The sequence below is a fragment of the Mustela nigripes genome, chromosome 6 (genome assembly GCF_022355385.1).
Source record: "Mustela nigripes isolate SB6536 chromosome 6, MUSNIG.SB6536, whole genome shotgun sequence".
NCBI classification, from domain to species: domain Eukaryota; kingdom Metazoa; phylum Chordata; class Mammalia; order Carnivora; family Mustelidae; genus Mustela; species Mustela nigripes.
In genome coordinates, this window is record NC_081562.1 from 135,198,304 (window position 1) to 135,221,392 (window position 23,089).

At 42.0% G+C, this 23,089-nt stretch overlaps 1 protein-coding gene across 1 annotated transcript in view; it reads left to right on the forward strand.

Moving 5' to 3' along the window:
- The window catches only part of FRMD4A (FERM domain containing 4A), a 607,134-nt gene that overhangs the window by 127,852 nt on the left and 456,193 nt on the right, over positions 1-23,089 (forward strand).

Consider the following 23,089-nt stretch of genomic DNA (forward strand, 5'->3'; position numbering starts at 1 on the left):
ATCTCACTAGCATGGATCTTCCAAGGATCTGGGAACACGGGATGGGACAGAAGAATATGGATAAGAAGAAGCCAGAGTCCCAACCTGTGCCTCTTCTGGGTAGGATAATCTACTGCATCAGAGATGAGACTTGTTACAGGAAAATATAAACTAATAGTATTAAAGATAGAAAACTTATCAGGTCCTTACTATGCTCTGGGATTTCTTATGTGCATTTAATCCTTATCACAGTCCTTTGTTGTAGGTAGTATTATTATTCCCATTTTATACATAATGAAATAGGCACAGAGAGGTTAAACAAGGTTACATAGTCACAACTGGTAAAGGCAGAATCAAAGTCCAGGAGGTCTGAGTTTAGAGACCCTGTTCCTACCCAAACTAACAAGTAGTAACTTTAGTAAAGGGCAAATAGCTCAGCCAGAAGAACCCCGCCTTTTACTACCATCCCTGTATACAATTGGTAAGCCTGGGGTCTGAACGATTAGTCCGTTGGTTCCTATATTCATCCATCCTGTTCTTCACCTTGCATTCAGTGAAGTCCTGCTATGGACATAGTGACACAAAAGGTACAAGTGAGTAATTTATAATCCTCTCCCACATACGGGGGAATGACCCCATGGAAATAAATAACTTTGCTCTCTGCAACCTTGCTGGCAGTAGAGAGGAGGGTGTCCCAGATCATCCCCTCTCTAAACCCGTAGTCTGACCTTCCACATGGTTTTTTAGCTAAAGAGATGTTCACGTGGTCTCAAATATTAAGTCATTTGTTTTTGCATCCTTCTTGCTTCCTTTAAGATCTTAAATTTTTACCATTGAGATCTGGAAGGTCATAGGGCTGTGTCCCTATTTCTAAAGCAAGATCCTGGGGCCCCAAGTGGTGGCTGACCAGTCACAGGACCATTCCCTGCAGATAGCCCAGAATCTCCTGTCCACCCCTCCATAGGGGAGGGGAAGTGGGGTTCTCCTGCCAGCACAGGACTGACTATCAGAGTAGATGCAGAGGCTAGCCATGCTGCCACATGATACTGAGGTCCTCTGCTAGGCTTCCTAGTTCCTTGATTTGGGGGGATCTGGGGCTTCTGGGGGAAGTGCTGCAGCAGAGGGTGAGGTGCTCAAGTTGCTGACTCTTTTCTGTCCACCCTGGGAGGACTTAGTATTTTAACATGAATTTGGCAGTTTCCCTGTGTGCTGGCTGAAAGTCAGCCCCGTTCTGAGTTTTGGTTTCCTTGTAAAAGGAACGTTCTGGATTTGGGATGGCCAGGAGTTGTTCTGGCCTCTATATTCCCAGCCTGTAGGCCCGATGGGCCCACCAGGAAGACAGAGGCCAGGGTGATAGAAGTGGGAGAGGCAGGCAGGTAGCATCACTGAGGCACCCTTTCTTCATCCCCCAGGCAGGATGTATCCGAATGAGCTGCATCCTCGCAGTTAATGAAATGAGAATGAATGAGTGTGAACATAAAAGGGTATGTGGGTGGATCCGTGAGCATGTAATGAAATTCCCTATTATGGAGGTGACATCCCTCATCAGAGACCCAGGGTAGCCAAGAGCCAATGGTGGACCAATCACATTTTATTCCTTCCGCAGCTATGACCAGGACCCTTCTCTGCGACCTCTCCAATATAGCATGTGGTATTTAAACAACGATTTTATTATATTACGGAGAGGTTCACACTGTCTTTTTCAGATTACAAAAGTAATATATGCTCCTTTGGTAACACTGAAAATAACACTGAAAATGCAAACAGTGTAAAGAAGGAAATAAAAATCACTAGTAATTTCATTGTCTATTGATCCTTTGTATGTTGCTAACTAGTCTTCTCTCATACATGTGTGTAAATGCAAATACGTGTGTTTGTGCCTTTTGTCACATATGATGACAATGGCTAACATATATTGTTCTCCTGCCAGTGTTAAACACAGTGCTAAGAATTCACAGGACTGTTTCATTAAAACCTTATGGAAAACCTAAAGTGAGGGGTACCATAATTAACAGCATTTATGGGTAAGAAGATTGGGGTTCAGTTTCCACTATGTTCACATTTCATATACAGGTTTATATTTTTCTTTTGACACTTAATAACAAGCTTTCATGCTATTAAGTATTCACTGAAAGCATGATCTTTAATGGTTGCATAACATTCCAGAGTATAAATATATTGTTTGTGTAGCCATGTCTCTCTTGAATATTTCTGGTGCCCTCTCCAGCAGTATTCCAATATTATAAATAACACATCCCTGCACGTAAATCTTTATGGAATATCTGATTGGGTCTTTAGATGTATTAGGTCAAAGGTCATGAGTAATTTTAAAGCCATCGATTGGTCTGGATGAAGCTGCTTCCTAGAAATATTGGACCATTTTGGACTCCTATCAGTGCAGCATGAGCCTGTCGAGCTTACCTCCGGTGTTTTATGCAATTAAAAAAAAAGTTTTATTTCTCCTTTTAAAGACTGTATTTGAAATAGCTTTTTAATTAAAACATTTGGTCTTAGAAATAAGAGACAGCCAAGAGAAATAAGGATGAAAGAGGGTAACCAAGCATACAGTTGTTGAATATAAATTAAAATTGAAAACATAGGCCTCTAGAACAAAGGAGACAGCTGCAGTCCTTTTTTTTTTTTTTTGTACATAGGTGGTAGAGTCTTCTTTTAATTTTTTCCCCCTCATTTAAGTGCTGGCTGGTTGTTAGTTTGTTGCTGGGATGGGAAGAAAAAATGTGAACTTTTATGTTGCGAAGATTATGAGAAGTTGTATGTGTGTTTATGCATGAGTCTGTTAGATCATCCTGAATATTTAGCCTTGAGAATAATCAAACAGGCAGTCAATTGCTGGGCTTCTATTTGCAGTAGCTGGATGTGTTAGACATCAAATAGAGAAGTAGACTGAGCACTGACATGAGGGCTGGCCTCAAGGAAAACCAGCCAAGAGCCAACTTTGTCTGTCTGACCCCACTCCCTCCAGACTATACTATAAGTCATGGCAAGAAGTAAGAGTTCCAAGAAGTGACAAATTCTGGGATTAGTCATTTGCATTGTTAATAATGCATAGTAGATCCAAGCAATCCAGATCAGACCAGGTGTGATACTCTGCTGTCTGCCAGGGAACTGTCTTAGAGGCTGGTGGCCCCGAATACTCTTTACCCTTATCCTATTTATCCTTGGCATTATCTTTGTTACATTTCAAAGACTGGAAGTGTGAACCCTCTAACCACTAAGCATTAGCTGGTGCTTACGCCAGGAGCGTAGGCTCTTTCCCAGGTGAGAGGCTTGCTTATGCTTTATGTCTGGGAGTTGGAATTAGCTCACGTGATTACAGAAGTTGAGCAGTCCCCACGATCTGCACCTGCAGGCTGGAGACCCAGGAAAGCCAATGGTGTAATTCAGTCCGAGTCTAAAAGCCTGAGAACTAGGAGAGCTGATGGCGTAACTCCCTGTTCAAAGGAGGAGAAGGTGACATAGATGTGCTAGATTATGCAGGGAGGCAGGGAAAAGAGCAGTGAATTCTTCCTTCCTCCACCTTTTGTTCTTTTCAGGCCCTCCATGGATTGGATGAAGCCCACCGACACTGGGGAGAGTCACCTGCTCTATTGACTTCACTGATTCGAATGCCAATCTCATTTGGAAACACTCTTGCAGACACACCCAGAAATAACGTTTTATCAGGGTGCCCCACAATTTAGTTATGTTGAGACACACAATTAGCCTTCAGAGGGATCATGGGAAGCTGCTTTAAATATTAGGAAGAGAAGTCTCCTTTTGCCTCCCACACGAAGCAGGGGACTCATAGTCTGCAAGACTGAACATGGTTTCTAAATAACCTGAGTCACCTATGCCCTGAATTCCTGGCGTCTGAGCCCCATCGGTAGGAATATCAGGAACTCTACTGGGAAGCAGGTAAAGCAGGTGTTTGGAGTGTCAGAAAGCTCATAGGAATAGAAATGGTTGCATCCTGGAAGTGGAGCCCAACCATCCTTTCTTTTCCTAGAGAACTTGTTCCGGTGATGGAAATGTTATGTGGACACTGCCCTGTCCAATAGCCAGGAGACACAGGTGGCTTTTGAGTACTTGAAATGTGGCTGGTGCATCTGAGCAATGGAATCTTTACTTTTATTTTATCACTACATTATTATTATTATTATTATTATTATTATTATTATTATTTTAAGAGAAAGAGCGTGAGTTGGGGCAGGGGGTGTGGGAGACAAAGGGAAAATGAGAATCCCAAGCAGCCACAACACAGGACTGGATCTCACGACCCTGAGATCATGACCTGAGCCAAAATCAAGAGTCAGTTGCTTAACCAACTGAGCCACCTAGCCCCCCCATCCTAATTAACTTTAATATAAATGGTCACATATGGCTGTTGGCTGCTGTATTGGGTGACACAGAGGTTACAAGTAATTAAAAGCTTTTTAGTTTTATGGCTAAGAATGTTGAAAGCCCAAATCGTGTTTTATGAAAGCTTGTAATTTATACAGCCTCACAGAAGTAAGGTGTTACTATTTATTCAAAAAAGAAGGATGAGTGAGCAGAACTTTAATAGAACGGCTGAGCCAGAGTCGCATCACAGGGTGGAGAGACAGTCATGAATTTGTTAGAAATGCAGTCGAGGTCTGCGTCACTGTGCTTTGCTGGGGCATTTAGTCCCTTCCTTCCTGGTTAAAGCAGTTATTTTGGTGGTTCAGTGCTTTCATGTTCAATAGACTTGATTTTTCACACAGCTGGGTTATCTCCAGCGTGAAAGCTCTCTGCTTAATCTTCTCGATTTCTCCCTGCTCATCCTGGCTGCACAGATGTGAGCATGACGTTTTCATCTTTCTCTCCGGGCGCTGATCAAGTATGACAGCTTCTATGATGTGCCCACATAGGAAAATATAAAAATGCAACTTTATGAAGGAAAAACGAAGACCCGCCAGAGGAACCCAATGGCCCCAAATGTGGTTTCTCTCCCTATTCCTTGGTGAAGTGGGGCCTTGTTCACAGTTTACTGCCGTGGGAGAAAGGGCGAACCCTGACTCTGGCAGCTCCCCGTGACCTAAGATCACTTAGCCTGTCGTGAGTTTCTGCTCTTAAACGGAGCCTCGTTATCCGAATTAATCATTTCTGGATGGACTTGGGGACATTGTTAAAGGAGCCTCCCTTTCTTCTTCCCAGTAATTTTTCAAAGCAAAGGCATGTGGTTAAAGTAGAAAGTTGACTATCCAAAGTGTGACACTAGTTTCCCCATTACCAAAAAAGATCTTTTCCATCAGCTACTACTCCTGGTAAATGCGAAAATGGAAGAAAGGGGGAAATTGAAAAGGAAAATGCAAAAATGGTGGTGGAATAGAGCCAAATGGTAAGTAAGATAACACACAGGGCATGTGATGTCTGTGGGAATTATTTACTGATTCAAAACCCAAATGATCAGAACCATAAGTAGAAGTAAATTAGCAGAGTTAGTGTCTGTTCTGTGTGCGATCAGAAGGCGGCAGAAGACACTTGGCTATGTTATTGTTGATGAACTAGTATCATCAACTAATATCGTAGGCGCTTACTTTCTAGGATCCAGATGCTTTCCAGAATCTAGTATGATCTTGAGTCAGCTGTTCATTGGATGTCCCTCTCCCCCGACATGGGTGTGATAGCGCAGCTAGAAACACCCAGTCATGAGCCGCAAGGTGACTGTTCAGTCAGAACCATTCAGGTGCTTGGGGTAAGGGGGCAGCTATCATTATGCAGACACCTCAGAGCAACTTTCCTGTCTTCAGTATCCCTAGGGCATCACCACCTGCTGTTCCTGACCAAAGTCAGGCACTGGCGCAGACAGGAAAGCTGCTCTCCGGCTGCAGGCCCCCGCCCACTGCCACCTTGAGGCACACCATTGCCTTGTTTCCAGGAGCCAGCAGCTCTCTGTGGATTTCATGAGTGGTTAGTGTGAGGTGTCGGGAAGCAAACCTCTTGGAATAATGCCTTGTGGCGCTGGTGTGGAGAGAACCATAGCCCCTGGAGGTCTTGGCCAGTCATCCCCCTCTTTTCTTAGGGTGGCTTCAGGGGCAGCTACAGAGAAGAGCAGCAGCTCCCTTGGTTTGGTGAGGAGCCTCTCCTCTCAGGCCACACTTTTTGCTGGACATAATGAAAAATAAGTTTTAAGGTCGTTGAAGCAAAAAGTAATTCTAGGGACAGGCAATATTAGGATAACTCAAACATGGTTGTCACTTTCTGAGACACTTGTATGACTCCCCTCCTCCCCACCAGCCAACTCTGAAGCCCTACTCAGAATTGTTTGCCTTAGGGCACCTGGTGGCTCAGTGGGTTAAGCGTCTGCCTTCTGCTCAGGTCATGAGCCCAGGGTCCTGGGACTGAGTCCTACATCGCTCTTTGCTCAGCGGGGCATCTGCTTCTCCTTCTCCCTCACACTTCCCCAGCTTGTGCTGTCCTGCGCTCTCGCTCTCTCTCTGTGTCAAATACATAAATATATATTTTTTTTAAACTAGTCTGAAAAGCCTGGAGGCAGAGCCTCCACAGAGTTGAAACTCAGACCTCTGAGGAGGGGGCCCTGTTGTGCCAGGGCATCTGGATGCTAACATCAGGGGGTCTCTGGGCTTGGACCTTCATTTCTGAGGAGGGGGTGTGGTGTCTTTAAGCTTGTCATCATGAGGCTCATGCTACTGGTGCTAGAAAAACTGCAAAGTGGATTCAGCTGCTGCTGGACCGAAATGCTCTGGCAGGTGGACATAGCTGGACTGCAATGATGCAGATGGGACAAGAGGCAGATAGGAAGAAGTGAGCCCCTTGCCCCCTGCAGATTTGTAGGTTTCCTCTGGTTTCCCAGGTGCCCAGAGCCTCAGAGAGAAGCAGAGGGTCAGGCTGATGTGGAAAGCAGCCCAGGCATCAGGAGGAGGTGTCTGGGACGGTGGGTTTGAAACAGAGAAACAAGAGATTAATTACTGGTGTGGTGAACCATACAGGTCTTGTAGAAGGTTGTATGAAGGTGTCTGAGAGGTGATTTATAATGCAGAGGGGACATTGAGTCCCTTCCACCCAGAATAAATGCCTGCAAAAATCTGTTTCCCTTGGCCAGTATCTTCACCCTGGACCCCTTCTACAGCTACCTCCTCATTTTCAAAATGAACCACACTGTGTTACCTGCTCCAATCTTGCATACCCTCACTGTCGCCCTGCTAATAAAAATGATCTGTCTCTCCCCTAGAAGGTGGGAGAGGTTCGCACAATCTAAAAGCAGTATCTTTGGGGGTGCCTGGGTGGCTCAGTCAGTTAAGTGTGTGACTTTTCATTTCAGCTCAGGTTGTGATCTCAGGGTGATGAGATCAAGCCTGGCACTGGGCTCTGTGCCTAGGATAGAATCTGCTTGAGGTTCTTTTTCCCTCTCCCTCTGCTATTGCCCTTCCCTACTCACTCTATAAATAAGTAAGCAAGTAAAATCTTTAAAGACCTTTTCTTCATATCAGCACAAGATAATAAAAATGAAAGGTTAAGATTAAAATTTAAAAATTGCAATAAGAGTAAGTTAATAGAAACGAGAATACAAGAATAGAGAAATGTCTAACTAACTTATAAGGAAATTAGTGAAATAAGCCAAAGACAAATACTGCATGATATCATTTATATGTGGAGCCAAAAAGGAAAACATATATGAGTCAAATTTATAGAAACAGAGTAGAAAAGTGGTTACCAAGGGGAGGGGAAAACAGTGGTAAAAGGGGACAGACTTGCAGCTCTAGGATGAATAAGGTCTGGGGACACCTTGGTGGCCTGGTTGGTTAAGGGTTAAGTGTTGGACTCTTGACTTTGGCTCAGGTGGTGATCTCAGGGTCATGAGCTCGAGCCTGGCATCTGGCTTCACCCTTAGTGGAGTTGGCTTCTCTCCTTCCCCCTCGCACTTCTACCCTGAGCTGTCTCTTTCTCTTTCTCAAATAAATAAATAAAAACATCTTTAAAAAAAAAAAAAAAAGATGAATAAGGTCTGAAGAGCTCCTGTAAAGCAGGATGACTGTCGTTGGTAAGACTGGGTTATATAACTGAGATTTGCTAAGAGAGTAGAACTTCAGTAGTGTTCTCACCAAAAATAAGTAAGAGAATCAAAAACCTAATACATATTTGAGTTAATGTAAAACAACAAGGATAATGAAAGAATACTAACTACCATTTTTCAGGCATTTAAAGAATGAATGACGGGCCCTGTGCTAAGTGCTTCCACTGTAGTGTTTCACTTATACCTCCCACTGCCCTGTGAGGTGGGCCCTCTTAGACCCTGTATTTCATAGGTTGGAACCTGAGACTTAAGAGCATCCTCACAGGGCGCCTGGGTGGCTCAGTTGGTTGGACGACTGCCTTCAGCTCAGGTCATGATCCTGGAGTCCCGGGATCGAGTCCCGCATCGGGCTCCCAGCTCCATGGAGAGTCTGCTTCTCCCTCTGACCTTCTCCTCGTTCACGCTCTCTCTCACTGTCTCTCTACCAAATAAATAAATAAAATCTTAAAAAAAAAAAAAAAAAAGCATCCTCACAGCTCATAAAATTATGGAGCTAGAATTTAAATTCAGCTAGATCTGTCTAGATGCAGACCCCAAGTTTTGTAGGAAAGTTCCAAGATAATGAACAGTAGAAAGAGGAAGAAACACATTAATCAGTGCCTATAATATTAGTGAGATACCAAAGTAACGATGAGTTAACAATTTGTTCAATAAAACATACTTGTGATAAGATAAAATGACGGCAAAATCAGAGAAGAGGATATGGGGGAAATGGGAGGAAACAAAATAACAAAAATCAAGGATGTGGTGAAGTTATAAAGTCCCCTGTGAAACAGGCTTGCTCTCCAGTGGCCTCTCTATCCCTGCATCAAGGCCCCTGGTCACTAAGCCTTGAGCATCTCCTCTGCCCTTTGCCTCAATCTTAATGAATGAGCATGGGTCCCTTTGTTAGGCCTTGCTCTTATCTGGCCTGCAAAGAGGACTTCCCAAGCAACCTTGGCCTGTCAGCGGCCTTGGGCAGCCTGGTTTGACTTTTGTGTGTCCCACTGCCTCATCGTGATGGCTTGGCCCTGCCTCAATATCCCAGGCCTCATCAACTTGTAGGTCCCGATGAGGCCATCTGACATTAAGACTCAAGTCTTCCTTGCCCCAAGACTCCATGCTCATACAGTCCTGGCAGAGAGCTGCTCTTCTAGAGATCCCAAGGAAAAGGCTCTTCCCCCATGTCCAGGCACCCATGCCCCACAGGCACCTGCTGCTTCAAGCTCTGTCACTGTGTCCTCTCTTACCCTCCGTGGGAGTCTTGGAAAATCTGGTGATCCCAGGATGCTCTGCAGGCACATTTTCTGAAAGGATGTATTTTGCTGGACTGAAAGTAAGCATCAGAAAGCAACCACAATGACATATTCTATCTTACAGACTCCAAATTCACCAAAAAGCCAGAGTAGAAATATCAGGAAACAGGTTGAGCTGGAATGGCATGGGTTTGGTGATGAATAAGTAGGACTTTTCTGTCTCTTTGAGATGGTTTGCGGCTATTTGTTTCCCAAGGCTTACATCCACGTTATCCTTGTTTTCTAGGGTTAGTAAGATATAGACACTCAGGCATTAGCAGGAAGTTGGCACTTTAGACAGCAAAGTTTGCATGTGTTACAAATAACTTCAAAGCAGTGTCCTGGTTCTAGATAGGTATGGCCATGGGGGGCACCACTAACTTTGTCTTCCTCAGCATTACTTGCTCCTTCTCTCACTGCAAAATAACAAAAAAATAAAAAGGTAAGAATAAAATATAAAAAGAAAGCAATATAATGGTATAAGATAATAGTAATAGTAATAATATAAACCTTGCCATAACTAGGATGACTATGTATCCTATTTGCCCTGAATAATGTTGATTTGTTTTTTGCTCCATTATTATAGGTCCTCCTTTCACCCTTGAAAGTTATCGTAACACAATAGCCATAACACAGTAAGTGGGGGTCCCATTTTGTTGATTGTATAAAAGATGAGGTTTCTTACTTGGGAGGATAATGCATTTTAACAAGTGAGGGGTCAGACAACAGAGTGGAGTTGAACTGTTGTCCCAGTCTTGTTGTGGCGCCACCTGGTGACAGATTTCTGACTTACATGTCCCTAGGGACTCTTCAGAGTATTGTGACAGACTGAGACATGAATGACAGTAGCAGCAATGCTGGGAGTCTCCCAATTAGTTGGTTTCCAGTTCATGGAGATTGGGTTGGCTGACTCCAGGGATTATATCCACCCATCCTAGACAGGGCTGCCTGCCTTTGTTGCCTGGCCTTGGCATCCCTTTACCACCATCCCTCCCCTAGACAGGAATGTTGCCCACACCATTTAGGGAACTAGGGCTGGACACAGAGGATGGAGGCGAATTGCCTACCAACCACTTTGTATTTGAATTCAAGTTATCATAGTTAGCACCATTAAGCACAATAACAGTTAACATTTACTGAGAGGTTTCTTTGGTCAGCAATTTACATTAAGAAAAGCATTTCTAATCAAGCACCAAATCATGATAAGCAGAAGTACACTATAGACTCTGTTGTGATGCACATTCCAACCCCACTGAGGTCCATGGCTCTCCATATCTATAATATACTTAGGAGATACTATTTTGGTTTGTGCTTGAGGGTTTGTCTGATTGGTTGACTGGTTGGTTTTGGTCCTTTATAAAAATAGAGGCTTCAGATTTTTATTTATTTTTTTTAAAAAGATTTTATTTATTTATTCATTTGACAGACAGAGATCACAAGTAGGCAGAGAGGCAGGCAGAGAGAGAGGGAGGAAGCAGGCTCCCTGCTGAGCAGAGAGCCCAATTCGGGGCTCCATCTCAGGACCCCGGGATCACAACCAGAGCCGAAGGCAGAGGCTTTAACCCACTGAGCCACCGAGGAGCCCCTAGATTTTGATTTCAATTGAATTTTAGGCTTTGATTTGAAAATTTCATGTCTGTTATATGCCCCAAAGTTATTGGATAATAGGCACATTTTAATGTTTTGCAACATATCTGGAACTGGTGAAGCTTGGGCTGTTGGGTTCATGGCCTAAGTCCAGCCTGGTGAGGGCCTCTGGGCTCAGCCCTTGAAGGGGAGGTCATGTTTGAATAGAAGTTTGAATTGATCTTAATTTCTGGTCTCAGTTGCCCCAGTTATCCCAGGTTTGTACTAATAAGATCCCTACCATATTCCCCTTAAGCGTGTGCAGTGCCTTTGTGTGTGTGTCCACCTGTGTGCATGTATGCATGCATGTGTGTGCATGTGCGCTTGTCATGCTGGAAGGCTGGTTTTTTGCTTCTGTTTTTGTTTTTGAGAGAGAGAGAGAGTGCATGCATGATGGGGAGAGGGGTAGAGGGAGACTGAGAATTCCAAGCAGGTCCCATGCCCAGCGCAGAGCCAATGTAGGGCTCTATCTCATGACCCCGAGATCATGACCTGCATGGAAATTAAGAGTCTGACAGAGCTCAACTGACTGAGCCACCCAGACGCCTCCTGTGCTGGAAGCCTTTACCATAAGAATCAGAATATGTTTTTGCAGTTCCTGGCCATATTGACTAACTTGCCTTCCTTGGGAAAGACTTTGTTGAATTTTTCATACAAAGCTAATAGACAAAACAGCTGCTTTCTGAATATGCTGAATGAAAACTTTCAGTGTTGGAAAGTGGTAAAGAACAACTTGGTTCAGATCCTTAGTTTGTATTGTTCCACATAGGCCCAAGAAACTGAGAGTGTAGACAGTTGCCACCTTCCTCCATATAGATTCTCCTGGGCTGTGCACATCCTGGAGAAAGCACTTCATTCAAGGAGTTGCGGTTGTTATTTTTTCTAATCGGATACACCCTCAGAAAAGGAGGCACTTTTTCTCTGGTCTTCTCAGTCGTGAATATTACCACCTCCACTCCTGGCAGTTGTGTATGAAATTGATTGGACCCGGCTTGACTCCACCTGCAACATGGGACACCTGGAGATCTCGCAGCAAGAAGAGTCAGCCTTGATGTTCAAAACTGAGCAAGTTTATTTATTATCTGAGGAGAGAACAGAATAAATGGAGAACCTTAGGGAAATAATTTTTACAGGTAGTTTTCAATCTCTAACCGCAGTGTTGAGTCTCTGCTATTTCCTGATGGTAACTGATTTTTTATGCAAGGAAGCACAGGGGAGATGCTTTACTTCTGTGAGAAAGATTTACTATCTCCTGCAGATATGCTTCTCTCCTAGGTATGTTTTTCTTTTTAAATTTCACTGAAATGCTGGGCCAGATTTTGGAGATTTGGTTTCCTGTTCTTGCTCCATTTCTAATTTACTGCAGTATAATAGGCAATATCCTTAACCCCTCTGGGCTTTTCAGTTCAAGCAAAAATAAAAATTAGGACATCTAGCCTACATAAAAAGGAATGTCAAGGGAATATGGTAGATTATTTTTAATGCTTGGAAGAAATAAATAACCGATACTACTAATAATAGTTTCGTTGTTCTATTTAAACCTGTCCTGAGAATAAGAATCACTCTCTCACTTTTAGGGAATGAAGGAAAAATAAAAGTGAGCAGAAAGATGATTGTGTTAATGCTTTGACCAATCTAAAGTTGAATAGGGGCATTCCTCTACAAAACCAGACGTGGTTCATTATTTTCATCGAACAGTATCTGCAGATCAGATGAGGCATTTTTCAAAGGACATTTGAAATACAAATAGAACAATGTTTTTTTTTTTTTTTTGAGAACAAAAAGAAGCTTTTACATTTTGTTTAAGGAGAAGAGAGAAGGGATCCTGAAATACAAGGCTTCAGAAATGTCGTCCTCTTGACATGTCAGAAATTAAAAGTTCCTAAAAATAAGATCCCTTCTAGTTTTTTTCACCATCCCTCCCACATTGCCCAGCCCAGCTCTGGGAGAAGAGAAAGAGCTCAGTGTGTGCTTGAGGAATGAATGAAGAAGGCTGTAGAGGGATTACTGAAACAGAGTGGGTATTATGGCATCATCTCTGTGCTGTGTGTTTGTTTGTTTTTGCCCTAGAATTTCATGGTAGGAAATCTGGAAACTGGAGATAAATATAAAAATGAAAAATAATAATCACAGAGGATCCTATTGTAAATATTTTGGCATATTGCCTTCTGTTTTTCAGACACATATGGATGCAGACACATCCACTCACACACAGACACACATATGTGTTTGTGTATAAGTGTATACCATTTTTATAACTTGACATCATAATACGTAGTTGTGATTAACTGTTGCTTCAATTAATATTCTGTCATGAGTACTTTCTCAGATAAAATAGTGTTTAAAAGTTGATTGGATATACTTTGATATAATTACATTTTCTTGCAGGTTAGACATTTAAATTTTCACTATAAAAATGATTCCATAGGGGCGCCTGGGTGGCTCAGTGGGTTAAGCCGCTGCCTTCGGCTCAGGTCATGATCTCAGGATCCTGGGATCGAGTCCCGCATCGGGCTCTCTGCTCAACAGGGAGCCTGCTTCCCTCTCTCTCTCTGCCTGCCTCTCCATCTACTTGTGATTTCTCTCTGTCAAATAAATAAATAAAAATCTTTAAAAAAAATGATTCCATAATAATTTCTCTGTATGTAAATATTTATGCCATCTTAGATGACTTCCTCAGGATAGTTTCTATACATCGAAGGGAAGGCCATTTTTGAAGCTTTGATTGACTTTGCCACACGTTCACACGTTCACTGACCTTTTGTATTTCTCCTTTTACCTAGTCATGACTTCCCCCTACAGGTGTCTATTTTACTAAGGAAGGTGAAACTTGTCTCTCCTGTCTGGAAGTGCACACAGCCTGTTCCGTCCCCTGGCACCTTTTGGGGATATGGCAGGTCAGAGAGCAGCTTTAGAAATCTATGTAAGATTTCCTGGAGCTCTCAATATTCTCCAGCTTAAATGTGGCTATTAGTTTAGTTGTTGTGGAAAATAATTGGGTGGCTCCTCAAAAAGTTAAATATGCAATTACCCTATGACCCTGTAATTCCACTCCTACATATATACCCCCCAAAACTGCAAACAGGTAGTCAAACAAACACATGTACATGCATGTTTTTAGCAGCACTGTTGACAGTAGCCAAAGTCAGAAACATGACCCACATGTCATCTGCTGATTGGATAAACAGATTATGGCATATACATGTAATGGATATTCATAAGAAGAAATAAAGTACTGATGCATTGTATCACATGGGTGAACTTCAGAAAACTTTCTGTGAAGCAAAAGAAGCTAGATGAAAAGGGGTCACATATTATATGGTCCCATTTATATGAAATGCCACCATAAGTGAATCTTTAGAGACAGAACGGAGACTGGTACTTGTCAGGGGCTGGAGGAGTAAGAAGCAACTGCTTATGGGGTACAGCATTTCCTTTTTTTTTTTTTTTAATAATTTAGGGATCCTATTTTTACTTATGTCTAAGCTTGGAGGAGAAGAAACTAATGAGAACAACTATTATTCTGTGTTTTCCCATGACTTATTATTTAATACTAGATTTTTTTTTTATTGAGATATAATTGGCATATAACATTTTACTAGTTTCGGGTGTGCAGCGTAATGATTGTGAGAAGATCACAGTAAATTTAGTTAACATCCATCACCACATGTAGTTACAATTTTTTTCTTGTGATGAGAACTTCTAAGATCTACTCTCTGAGCAACTTTCAAATATGCAGTACAGTTTTATCAACCATAGTCCCCACGCTGTATGTTCCATCACCTGGAAGTTAGGACCTTTTCACCCCCTTCACCCATTTTACACACCTCTCACCCAACTCGGACAACCACCAATCTGTTCTCTGTATCTGTGAGTTTGATTTTGCTTGCTTGCTTGTTTGGTTTTTTTGTTTGTTTACATTCCACACATAAGTAAGACCATGAGGTACTTGTTTTTCTCTGGCTGACTTATGCCACTTAGCGTAATGTCCTCTAGGTCCATCCATATTGTCGCAAAGAGCAAGATACATGTTTTCTTTACCCGTTCATCCATCAGTGGACACTTAGGTTGTTTCCAAGTCTTGGCTGTTATAAATGGTGCTGCAGTAAATATGGGAGTGCAGACATCTTTCCAAGTTAGGGTTTTCATTTGCCGTGGATAAATACCCATAAGTGGAACTGCTGGATCATGTGGTGGTTCTATTTTTTAATTTGTTGAGGAATCTCCATACTGTTTTCCACAGTGAGTTGCCCCAATTTACATTCCCACCAGTGCACAAGGGTTCTCTTTTCTCCACATCCTTGCCTTGTTATTTCTTGTCTTTCGTTAATAGTCGTTCTAATAGGTATGAGGTGATATCTCATTGTGTTTTGATTTGTGTTTCTGTGACGATTAGTGATGCTGGTCACCTTTTCACATATTTGGCCATTTATATGTTGATTTTAGGGAAACTGTCTGTTTAGATCTTCTGCCTATTTTTAATTGGTTGTTTTTTCGTTACTGAGTTGCACCTTTTAAGGTGATGAAAATTTTGGAACTAGAGGACTGTGGTGGTTACACAACATTATGAATGTACTAAATAGACTGTTAATTTTAAAGTGGTTAGTTTTACGTTATGTGAATTTCACCTCAACAAAAAGAAGAAAATCCAAATGCTAGGGTGCACCTTTATGCATATACTTAAGTGATCACGGATCAGTCTAACATCAAACTGTGAGGTTGGAACATTTGGCAGGGACGGAGGTGATGCACGGAGGATTGAGCAGGAGGATGGATGAGTGTCTGAAATGGGACTATGGTCCATTCATTTATAGACAGTAGAAAAGTGTTTAAAAATCATCTGAAGCAAGAGCATGTTCTTCATGAGATCATGATTGCCAGAAATCTTTTTCAGACACCAAAAAAAATTAGCTGTGGTTGGCCCAGTGTGGAATTTCTGAGCATAGTATTTAACTTGACCTAGATATTGACAAGGACAACAATGCAGTTTCTTATGTTGAAACCAGCAAATTAGGTTTTTATTCTTTATCTCTTTTGTGGCATTGCTCTCTGTGCAAATGTGTTTAGTTCACATCGCTACATACCTACAGCATATTGGTGGGTGATTATAGACCTGCTAATAAATAAATAAATAAATAAATAAATACATAAATAATCCTCTGGAGATTCTTGTGACTCTGGAAGAAAAAGTTGACTCAAAAATGCTTTAACACTTTTTCCAGGAATTCATTATGCTTTTAAATTCAGTAACACAGTGGCAGGGATGTCAGTTCCTGGAAAGCCACAGATGAAAGTCACATCTTGGTAATACCACACTCACCGATGTGCTGGAGTTTATTGTCTAATAATGTGGAGAGCGCAAGAAGGCACTTCTTTGGAGAGGTATAAAGAGGGGAAGAAAATAAATAAACCTAAGAGATCCTGAAACGCTCTTAAGGAAAGGGGTTCAAAAAAGAATGCTCTTACATAGTCCAGAAGCTTTGAAGAGGCTGGTGCTGGATGAACGAGGAGGATGTGGAGGACACTTACCACACAACAGTGGACTAACTTAACAGCTTTCCTTGAGCAGAATTTGTATTTCCTGGCTCTGTATCCACAATTTCCCTTTTTCTTTCTTCTAAGCTTAACTAGGTTGTAAGAGCTGTTCCCTTTAACAGCCGATCAATCTCTTAACATCTTTCAGACAAGATAAACAACATATTTGGGAACATGTGTGTGCATGTAGACACTTATATCCAAAATGTGGCATATACAGAGTTAAACAAAATCCTGTTAGCAGTTCTCCTGGGGGAAAGTGGAAATGACACACCTATTATTCCAGATCCAGAAAAAGATTTTCTACGAAGCCTGGCAAAGTCAGTAAATGGGGATCACCTTGAATGATAAGGGCATGGTAACTTGAGAGATAAAGAATCACCAGGGAAGCAGCAATACACCTTTGGCTGAGGCTCATTATTAGCAGCTACGGCTTAAAATGTGATCAGTTAAAACCAGTGAGGATTAAGACCAGGATGACGTTTCGACTAGGGATATGAAACATACAACCAGAGAGAGTCTAGGGGACACAGAGATAGGCAGCCAGTGAGAAAATAGTTTTAAGTATAGAATAAAGAGAAAATAAACAGCACAAATGAAGCAACATCTTGGAAATAAGTATATAAAGAGCTGCAATTGCTCGTAAGAAGACAGTGCATTTACCAGAAGAAAAAAGAATCCAGCCAGTTGAACTGAAAAATCCCATCTAAATATGAAAGCAGGGAATGTATTCTGAAGCTGGAAATACTCATCAGTGTGTTAAATGTCACACATTCTAAAAATATGAGATAGATTTCAACAGCCCTATAGTTAAAGACTGATGATTGGAATTTTGCTTTTATGATGCCATAGCAATTCAGATGGTTCTGAGGTTTCCATAGCAACAGGCTGATGCTACTTTTTGTTCTGTGTAGTCACATGATGCCTGATGTACTGCTGCACAGAGAAGCAGTTAGTTGCATTTCCTAATTAGTGACACGGAGACCAGGGGCCACCACGAAGGACTTCTACTCCTGTTGGTTCTAAGCCTTATAAACTAGAACCAGGTTATGATCATTTTTTTTTCTGCAAGTTGGCACTTCTGCTGGTGTCAGCTTTGCCTTGATGAGCCACTGCTCTATATCAACGGTATTATTGTTTCATGAATTGTATATCTATCTGGATAAAATTCCTTCCAGCAGATAACCCCTTCTAATTACGATGCCCAGTTGTCTTAAAGTTGCCGTCAATATATGAGGGGTGGTCATTAGCCATGAAAAGTGTACCATTTTCATCCAGAAAATGAGCAGCAGATTAGCCTGCGAGAGCCAGGCCATGCTACTGTGTCACAAAAAATTGGACAAGTCGCTACAATGATCTGCACCCCATTTTTACCATCTGTTAAAGGGGAATGATGACTGAAGTGGTGTCCCTATTCTTGCTCAAAGGGTAATATCTATACAACATTTAGACTAGTTTTGTCAAACATGTTTGGGTGGGCTTGTACATGTCAGGAGAATCCCACCTGCCCCTGGTGTATGTATGAGAAGCATCAAGGGGCTACATGGCTTCACTTGAAGTTAGGGAGAACACTGAGAAGCTTGCAAGCATGAGTTAGACATATAATATCTCCTGAGCTCTCATTAAACTTGTAAGTGTTTTCTTACTGAGGCAGACTTGGGTGCCCAACTTATACCATCATGCTCATTAAAATGAGCATCAGGTTAAGGGTCATCTAAACTAATCTTGACATTGGCTGTTTTTCAGGGGGAATCAGAAGTTTATGGGTTCTAGTCCTAAGTGACAACAGAGACATTTGTTATCCTGCTCAATCAATTCACTCCTTTATGTTATTTTTCTTTATATGAGAGGACATTTATAAAAGAACAAAACATGGTACCTTGTATAAGAAGGTAGCCAATCAGTAGTTGTTCACCTTCCTCCTCTTATCCCTTTCTTCATCTAAAATTCTTGCATTTCTGGAATTTTGCTGTGTGGGAATTAAAAGGTAAGTCAGTGACGTAAGCATGTTTGGAACAAAGGACCACATTCTGGAGATGCTGCCGTATCATCATCAATGTGAGATATTAAGCTTTCACTGTCTAGGGGACACTGTACCTAATGATGGAAGTGCAGAGTTGTAACAGCCTGTGCTTGAGGGTTACAATGCAGTTGATGGTTATAAGATAACAAAAGGTAACCTGAATTTAGTGTCTAATAGACATTACAGAAAAGAAGTGGGCTGCATTGATGAGGAGATGCTTCTTGCAGGGAGAAGGGTGGATGTGGACTTTGAAGGGAGCATTTAATTATTTATGAAGTGCTTATGAAATTATGGGCAGTGGGCCCTGTGTCTGCTTGATTTCACTGATAAATTAAGGTGGGGATTCTTGATAAGGGAGTAAAAGTGAGAAAGTGGGAATGGTGGTCTCCAAGTGGGAAAGATCAAATAAGTTTGGCGAGAGGGAAGATAAATAAGAGGATGTCAGGTAACTCTGAAAGGCAAATTAAGAAGTTTGAACTTAACTGTTGTGTAGTGGGGGGCCATTGCACATTTCTTAGTAGTGAATGCTATCTGCCCCATTGTACAATTTAAGAAAGAAATATTGGTGAAAGCAACCGTGGAGACCACTGACACAGCCCAGGCATCTGGTCTTGGGATCTTGGCACAGGAGGAGAGGCAGAAGGCAAGGATGTGGATAAAGTTGGCCAGGAGAATTATTACCATTGATGACAGCATTTGCAAAGTCTGGAGAGGGAGCTCATTTGGGAGAAGGAAGGTATAAGTTGAGTTTGGGATGTATAAAATTTGAGGGAAGTAGAAGCATGTGGGGGTAGAAAGTATTAGACATGAGGAACTCGCATTATGGAGAATGCACCTTCTCACCATCCTCATGGGCAACTGGGCAGCCTACAGCCACACATGGCCTATGAGACGAATGGCACACATTATCTTCCCTCTTTAGGGAATAGAGAGATTGGCCACCACTGAAAACTACCTTCTGCCTTCTTACAGGGCCAGAGTAGTAATGGCTTTCATTTTCTGGTCCTTGTGCTAGGGGAGTGTGAGTTGTACATTTCTATTTGGCTCCATCTCTCTTTGTTTTATCTTTCTTTTTTCTGGCAAATTTATCTTTCTCTTTTTTCGGGCAAATTACTGGTATTGCTTACTTCCAAATATGTCATTCAGCAAGTGTTCATTGACTACCTCCGGGGGAAGGGCTCATCTTCTGCCCACCACACCTGGTTGGCCTTTTCCCTACATGCACTGATGGTGAATGGATGAATGGTTGGATACAGGTCAAAGCAAATGTCTATGGAGAGTTTCCAAGTCATTCCATCAGCATTGGTAAACCTGGTCTAAATAAAATACCTTCGTTTACAAAGGACATAAAGAGTATGATGGAGAAAAAAGAATGTTGAATTCTTTGTGAGGAGTTACGTAGGAGATTCACTGAACTCCATGGGACTCAATTTACTTATCTGGGAAATGAATGGATAAACACTTCATAGAGAATTCCACTCCAATATCCTATGTTTTTATAGCATGGAGTTAGGCTTATGATGTCTTTGCATCATAAATTGTATAAATTGTATAAATACAATATGGATGATAAGCTATAAGCTGTCTATTGATTGTAAATCATTCTTAGAGAGTAAAACTTACATCCAGTTGACTAGTTGAAGGCCACAGCTCCCATTCTGAGTCCTCTGGTGTGAATCCTGGGCTCAACCTGACAACACAGCCTCAGAGGCTGAGAAACCCTGTCCTCTCTTAGGAAGCTAGGAAGATAGTTAATAAGGAAGAAGGTGCACAGTCTACTCCTAAGGTTCACATGTGGATGACGTTGAATGAAAGAACAGCAGGGTTTTCAGACCATTGTATTTCCTTTATTTGATCCCATGAGTTCCAGTCCACACTTCTACCTACTCCGTTGCTCCACTGACCACAGATTCTGTGCAGCCGGTCCTTTGGCCTGCTCCTGTCATGACCACTGACCCAGGTAACTCCACCTTGGCTTTACTTTCACCTGCTGCTGTTTGGGAGCCATTGTTAAGTCTGTCTGTGCCTCACCGCTGTTACCGTTCTGTCCCTCTCTGTGGCAACTGGCCACTCCTGCTTCTGCTGGCTCTTGCTCAGCTCAGGCCATGCCGTTCAAGACTAGTCTGGATTACATTTCCCTCTTGTTTTGACTGGTCAGCCTTCTCTACTGTCACCACCATCACATCCCTCTAGAACTGCTGTAGAGGCCACTCCCTGATGCCTTGCTCTAATGTGGTTATCGGAGATACTCCATGTGGCTGCTGATTCCAGCTGCTGGTGCCACTCATACCCAGGTCCAACCCCGGGTCCTACTCCGCTGCCTTTGCGGCCACCCTATCACCTCTTCTGGCAAGAGCATTAGGGATATGTGCGCTCACATCAATGTGTAGCTACTATGATCAGCCTCACCTGTAATGCTAACTGCTATCCTCATACTTCTTACCCATGGGCGATACTCCTCCCTACACTGAGCCTTTTTGTTTCCCTGCCACAAGAGGCCTGTGAGGTTTTAGTGATCTAGTTCTGTTTTGGTGGACTTATCCTAAGTCCTCAAGAGGATCAGAAAGAGTGCACACAGTGGCAGGACTTGCCCAGGTTTGGGCATCTGCTTCTATTGCAATGTTCTGATCTTTAGTACCTCTCCTTCTCCTTAGGGTGGTATCCCTTTCTCCAAGAACACCCTACTGAGGTCGAGGTTAAGTCACAAATATCTCTCATTGCAGATGTCTAGGACTAAATGAGAAGATGAGAAGAATCCATCTCTAAATCCTTCTTATAGGATCTCCCAGCAAGCAAGAGCCTTATTCAAATGGCATCTTCTAGGCTTCTTGAAGCAGACATGCAGATTAGACCCCACAGTGGCTATAGGCTACACCTACAGTACACATGCAAGGGAAAGGTAGATGGAATGATCTTGCTGAGCTGTATGCCTAGGAAAAATTTGTCCAGACACAGACCCTGGCAAAAGAAGACAAATATGTTCAATGGCCCCAGGTTGGTTTAACAAAGAAGAAGTAAGCGAAATCCAGGCCCAGCGACCCAGATTCAAAGCATTCCTCTCTCCTGGGGATTGTTTTCTTTCATTCCAAGTTCTCTGGTTGTGTAACTATCTAAACATATTCAGACAGGAAAGGGAGACACCCAACACTACGTTAGTGGTCATGTTTGTTTATGCTCCACAGTGCCCACAGATTTGCATCCTGGCCATCCATGCATAAGGATGCAGCAAGGAAATCCAGCACTTCCTTTCAAAAAAAGAAAAAAGAAATGTGACTCCATTCCCCAAACCTCTCTCCTTTCAAGTCTGACACATAGCCTGTGTACCATGCATCTGAACTTCTTTGGGAAGAGCTCCAGGAGATATTTATTTCATGCAGAGGTAAAAAAGAAGTTGTGTCTTGCCCAGCCTGGGTATGTGCTTCTGTGAATATTCAGAGTGCCCCTTGGGAGATGAGCGTGGTGACTGGCACAGAGACCTTCAATCTTTGTTGAGCAAATGAATGCACTTAGATTGGAAAGAAAAGACCATTTTTCAGGAAGGTTTTGAAACATGTGAGAGTGAGTGGTTTTCCCATTTTACATTTAGTAGACTAGAAAGCTGCCATGAGAAGCTAAGAAGATAGTCAAGATCAGTCAGTAGGTTAGATAGAGAAAATGAGTTTGGATAGAAGAGTTTTGATGATCTGGTCCATTTCCTTTCCCTGCACCGTGGCTGGGTGATCATTCCATGACCACGCTCAGAAACCATAGCAAAGTTTTCAAGTTAAAATCTTTTTTTCCTGAAGCTCAGTTGCATACTCTCATTTCTTTTGGTTCTTGTGATTAATTGCCATTATGCTTGAAGTCAGTACCGTTCACATTCAAAGTTGGTGCTCTCAGGTTCAAGCAGAGGCTCTGAATCAGAAGAATCATATTTTATTAGAATTGAGGCAGAAAAATTCCTCATGTCTGATTGATCCAAATACCAATGACTTCATGACCTCAGGCACTGGTGCCTCTTTTCCCATTTGTGAAAAAAACATACTTTTGCTTCTAAAGCATGTTCTTAGATATCAAGGTTAAAATATAATTTGCAAAACAGAGTGTGCTTCCAGGATTTTTAATAAAAGAGGCCCATCAATATCTATCAATAACTTCATGATTTTGACACAGTAAGAAATTGAGTCAAAGCAATTATTTTCCTTTGTGCCTCACGTCAGAACTGGCCAATGAAATTTAAGATGCAGAATTGATTTGAAAAACTCCTCAGAGCTATGAAAATAAAGCACATTCGGGCACGTTTATTGTTTGAAAGGTCACATTCCCAACATAATTCCACTATTAAGTAATCTCACTACTGTTAACTAAAGAGACAAGCAAGTACTGCTCAGGTATGCACACTTCAACTTAAAATAGTACATTACTTAAAAGAATTAGAATTCATAATATAAAAAAATTTCATTCAGGAACTTAATAAATTAATATATGCAACTTTTCATAAGAACACTGACAACATAAAGTGAACCATGCCCATTATTTGTGTATGGTGTGTAGATATTTTCAAATAAGGAAAGATGTAAATTAAGTCTTAAATTAAGAAAAATTGTGTCTGACGTC